Source organism: Camelina sativa, chromosome 19 (genome assembly GCF_030686135.1).
Source record: "Camelina sativa cultivar CO46 ecotype springtype chromosome 19, ASM3068613v1".
Classification (NCBI taxonomy): domain Eukaryota; kingdom Viridiplantae; phylum Streptophyta; class Magnoliopsida; order Brassicales; family Brassicaceae; genus Camelina; species Camelina sativa.
In genome coordinates, this window is record NC_141898.1 from 12,288,828 (window position 1) to 12,294,827 (window position 6,000).

The following is a 6,000-nucleotide window of genomic DNA, read 5'->3' on the forward strand; positions in this document are numbered from 1 at the left end:
ACTTTTTTCCCCAGACCGAATAATAATAATAATAATAAGCACACATCTAATTATTACTTAGGTAAAAACAAGAAGATTTATTCATGTTTATTGGACAAGCGGAACTCAAAAATCAGGTGTTCAGTTTTCCAAGTTGAATCAAAACAGTAAAGCACACACTAAAATGTTACCCTGGATGCTCCCTTCAGCTATATTTGGTGGGTATATACCTATTTGATCTCGACATATGAACCCCAAAGTTTTAAACTACTAGAAATATATCTACAAAAAAAACTCATATTCACCAATTTACATATAATCAAAACTAAGAATCAAGTGTTGTAAACAGATAAAGTGGACATAAAGATAATCAAGAAGGGATGTATGAAGGAACTTAGTGGGAATAGCGAAAAAGGTAAAACATTGAGTCAAAGAGTCACATTCTAGAAAGACACTTGATTTGAAACGTTACATAGTTGCATTATACAAGTATATATTCTTTTGTTGTCAATGATATATTACAATTTTTTCATGAAAATACAGAGCCTGATATTCTTTGGCAAAACAGAATCTGATTTAAAAAAAAAAAAAAAAATAAGTCAATTGCTCTATACAAAACTGCAAATACCGTAAATCAATCAGCAATGCATGTAGACTCAATTTTCCACTAAAAAAGAAGTCACAAGAAGGCACCAAAAGCATCAAAAAATATTTGAGGAGGTGATATTTTATATATTTAATAATTTTGAGGGGTATTTTCAAAAATACCTAATTTTTATGTCACTTTTTAAAATTACCATTTCATGTTGTTTATTTTCAAAAATATCTCTATTTAATATACCAAATGATTAAATTCTAAAGTTAAATCTCAAATATAAATTAGAGAACTCAAACCTAAGAAAACAATTCTACAAGTTGATTTAACATATTGTAATTATGTAAAAGAGGGTAAGAATAAAAAAGTTAAAAAAAATATTTTTTTAAAGAAGTATCTAAAAAGAAGAATTTCTAATAAATTCTCTAATTTTAACTTAGTTCATATACATTCTAAGAGTTAATTTGTTTACATTTTGTATTTCATTGTTCCACCCTAGAGAGTCTCTTATAACTTCTCCTTCAAGCTTACCAATGCTAATCACAATTCACAAGGGATCCTAGTGGTACAATCTGTTTTCAATAATTTTTTCTCGCAACATGTACTTTGCCTTTGGTTTTTCTTTATTTATACAAACATTTTATGTAACTAGACTACTAGAGGATGATGATTAAACGTTTTAAGAAAACTATTGAAACATGAAAGCCATCGATTTGACAATGGGACACGAAGGGAGTGGTGTAATACACAATAGAAACCCATATTTCCTAAGAGAGAGATTGCAACGTATCATTGTCTTTTCAAAGCTCACTACAAGAAAACATGAAAATTACGACTGCACTATTAGTTGCTATTTAGTTGTTAAATTTTGAAAATTTTGATTTTCTTAATTAGCGACTGATATGTGACTTCTTAGCGACATTTACTATGAGTCCCATATTAGTCATTAAATTGGTGACCATTTAGCGACTACATATTTTGATATGCAATATAGTCATAAAATAGTCGCTAAATTACGACTAAACTAGCGACTACAATATGTAGTCGTCCAAAAACAACTGATATACGACCAAATATATGTAGTCGTAAAATAGTTGCTAAATAGTTGCTACTTAGTCGCCAAAAATGACGACTACATATATAGTCGCCAACTGTAGTCGTAAAATCCATGTTTTCTTGTAGTGGCTTCCATAATCCTTGCCGAAGGAATCTACTTTCTTATTAGATTCGGGAAGGACTCCTCAACAGTCAACAACATTACCCTCGCTTTTCCTCCACATCAAGCCTAAGAAAACAGATCCATGGAGCTCTCTCTCTCTCTCTCCATAGCAGCCCTTGCTTGCTCTTGTCTCCTCTTTAAGTAAAGAATTTTATTTTGGAGCAATTTTTATTTTACTTACATTTTCTAGGTAATTAAAGAAATTTCTTTTCACCAAGGACATCTAGCAGACTATGGTCTGGAAGAGCAGTCGTATTCAAGTTCTCCAAGCCTCAATCGCACTCAACTCCCGACTCGGCGGGGAGTGCTATGCCGGTCAAATCGAGCACTGGGAGATGGAGATGTAATCATAAATGAGAAAGGTTTCTAACCTCCAACATGAAATGAATATAGCCATATGGGAGAAACTTAAAAGAGTGGAAGCTTCTGGTTTGAGGAGAGTTAACACATCATGCATGGACTCATGCATACCATATATAGCTACAATGCCATTACTATCTATATTATTGAGTATTCTACTTTTTAAGTTAAATTTATTTACAATGTTAACCCCTAAAAAATTGCACAAACGACAATTAGATTCCTAAAATATCTCTACCAATTTGGTTTATAATTTGCTAAAACAATTTTTATATTTAGAACCTTATTACACTTAATATCATATTCCCAAAATATGTATACAATATCTTTTTTATTTTCCTTTTAAAAACTCTAAAAATTGATAATATACTGTTTGAAATAATTAAATATTTAACGGTTATTAATATTTAACGGTTAATTTAACCCTCGGTATACCGCATGATAATTTTCACGGATATAATTATTTTGCGGGGTAAATCTAAAAACACTAAAAACTTATGAGTTAAATTTAAAAACAATAAATTTAAAAATATAATAATGTAAGAATAATTTTTTCATGGGTTAAATCTAAAAAACACTTAAAATTTAATTTGTATAACCATAAAAATTTAGTACAGTAAAAATTTATAAAATTATAATAAATAAAACTAAATAGCTTTCTCGTCGTGTCTGCGGTATACAATCGTTCAAATTTTAGAATTAACAATCAAAATACAATTGATAAACAAAATATAGTATAATTTTTTATATAAAAATGTTATCTCGCAGTGTAAGAGGTTAAAATCTAGTTGTAATAAATAATCAAAACCACTAATCTTTCACATTTTTCAAGATTAATATAGAAAACTCCTGATACTGCTCCTACTGCTCCTACTGCTCCTACTGCTCCTACTGCTGATAATGCTCCTACTGTGTCTTATACTCAGGGACGGAGGTGATTTTTTTACCCAACATATTTTACCAAGGCAGAAGATTTTGTTGTTTAGCACCACGACTCTGATGGAACTTATTTTCAATAGGCCTGTCGATATCTTGATTAAGATTCTAGATGAAGAGGATTCATCAGCTTCCTTTTCTGCTTTTGGCTCCCATTTCGGAGATGGTGAAATGGCTGCCATGTGCTTGATTTTGACTTGCATGATAATGGGTTGAGTAAATAAGTTTGACGACAAGATTGGATTGATAGCAGTTAACGTTTTCGAGAAACTGAGAAAGCTGAGAACGCTACAACTTGGTGATCGTACATTTGTCCGAGTTGCTCAAGAAGGCGACCTCTTTCGTTCGGCTGCTTACAGAGGATTATATCATTTTTCATCAAGATTACCATACCCAATATGGAACATTCGTAAAATGCCAAAAAAAAACAACTCTAGTACCATATCCGCAGATGATGAAGTGGTGATTTGTCGTTTTTCTACTGATGTTATGCATGAGCTTGAAAGCAAGATCCGATCAGTTGTGAGATGCCTAGTAAAAGATGTAAGAGAGTTCTAAGTTTTTGTTCTGGTTTGCTCTTCCATCTGCTTGGTTTATAATTTTGGTCTTGTTGTCATGCACGCACACAGGTATATTGATAGTTATAGATATTTGATGAAAAGATCTGCAGAAGCACTTTTTCTGGTTCAAATCATCACCCGTCTTTCCATCGCAATATTTACAAAGAGGTGTGAAGAAAGCGTAAGGCCATCTTTGCTTCAGTTAGAGCATGTCCAGTGGTGTTCTTTTAGGGTTGCTCATACAATTTCTCAACCTAAAAGAAAATAAAAACTAAAAAATTGGCCCTCAAAAAACTGAGAACCGTTGCTTTGAGAAATATCGGAAGAACCCTTGAAGAAACGGTACGTGGCGACTTATGATTGGATGTTATCAAAATATAAAACACAATATATTTTTTTTCCTTATTTTCTTTGTTTCTTTTCCCGACTCTCTCTCTCTTTCCTCCCTCGACGAACCAAAGAATCCGGATTTCACCCACCGTCTCCCTCTTTCTCGCATCACAGCGACTGCTTCCGAGATGTTCAATTGATCATCTTCTTCTTTGGTTTCTCTTATCGTAATGAGAAAGCTATTTAAATAGTTTTTGATAGCTTTGTTGTAGGATTTTGCTTTGTCTCTTATGTTTTTTTTTTGGTTTGGTTGAAATTAAGAGTTAGATTGTGGAATTGGTATGATGTGGTATGTGTTAGGCTTAAAGAGTGGAAAGCTAGAATTTTTTGGGTTGGATCTGGTTGATGCAATTAGGTTCTGTTGCTTGTTGATTGGAACTTGGTCTCTGTTAATGTTTAAAATTAGGTTTTCTGGTTTTTGTTACTTGAGATTATGTCCAAAATCCCGATCTTCTCATGTATATGTTTTATAGATGGTGCTGCCCTTCTACTCTGACTTCTTATCAAAGCTAGAAGTCCTTTAGATTTTCTGGATTTCTGTATAGTGTTGCTTAGAGCTGATTTGTGTAAGTTGCTCTGATAACCAAGGAAGAAAGGTTATAGGGAAATCTACTCTCACTGATTCCTCGCTGCTGCTGGTATCATTGCCCAATAGGGAAATAGCTCCGATACTGCTCCTTGTGTTGTGGTGGGGAAGAGATCGATGATATTGCTCTCTTCGCTGTTAAAGAACACAACAAACGAGAGGTTTGGTTTCCTCCAACCTAATATGTATATAATCTGTAATTTGTGTGTAGGATTTTTATTCTCTTAGATGATGTTTTCAAGTGATTTGGATTCTAAATTTATAATTTTTATAGCGTATACCCAAGTGATTTGCGTGTGTGAAGATTGAAGAGTAAAGTTCTTATGATTTCTCTGTTTACAACCTTGATATACCTAATAAGGTTGTGTTTTAATGTTTTATATTAGAATGTGTTTGTTGAGCTTGCTAGAGTGTTAAAGGCAACAGTTTCAAGAGTTCAAGAATGTTATCCCCTCCTTTACTATTTCCGACCTTGGCTTGAAACCAGGTAAACAACTGTGAAATGAACATCATCACACCGTGTCTGGTTTGTTGATTGAATGGTGTGTTGTTCGGTAACCTTTTCTTCTCTCTAACTCCATTGTATTGTGTTCTAACATTTAGGTCGCACATTTTATTGGATTAGCCGTGGTATTGCGTACTAAGCCCAATGCTTTGACTTCTATTTTGCCTAAGCTGAGGGACAGACCCATGTATCAAGGCCAGGACAAGCTTCCCCTTATTGTTTGGATGATGGCTCAGGTCCTTGTTCATCGTAGACAAGTTCTGCAACGGTCCTTGTTCAGCGGAGACAGAACTTATGCTTACATGCATCAATAGTGTCATGTCTGATTTCGTTTTTTACAATCGGGCTACACCGAGAGATATCAGGAACACTCTCCGTGGTGGCTGCAGCTCATCTTTCACACGAGATTGTTAACCAGAAAATACTCCTAACTTAACATCCTACACATAACTATGAAACATGAACTTGACTTGAGTTTGGATATATAGGAAACTTCAATGTGAAGCAGCATTGCCTTTGTTTTGGTCCTAGTGACATGTGACTTGGTGTTGTTTTTTAATGCAAGTTGTTGTTGTTCTATATATTTGTATGATTGAGAAACCTTCCTAGGTTTCTCTAGTGGAAGGATGAATTTTGACAAGTACTTAGTGGATTACTTTGATTAGATTAATTATAATTATATGATTAATTTATTTGTGAGTAACCCATATGGGTTACTCCACTGCCCACCATGGTCTTAGAGTCTCGTCAATTAGTTCATTTAGGAAGATGACGAAATTGCTAAAGTGCTTATATCTGCCACAACAAAGGTGAATTACAACATTTATGTAATACTAATGTTCTCTTGATGTGTGTTTTAACTTGTCAACT

The 6,000-nt window shown here is 33.6% G+C and overlaps 1 long non-coding RNA gene across 1 annotated transcript; it reads left to right on the forward strand.

Moving 5' to 3' along the window:
• Positions 1-4,015: 4,015 nt before the first annotated feature.
• On the forward strand, positions 4,016-5,773 carry LOC104766215 (uncharacterized). Its single transcript, XR_763968.3, has 3 exons — positions 4,016-4,786; positions 5,012-5,112; positions 5,229-5,773. It is a non-coding gene; the product is annotated as an uncharacterized LOC104766215 (long non-coding RNA).
• The last annotated feature ends 227 nt before the right edge of the window (positions 5,774-6,000 follow it).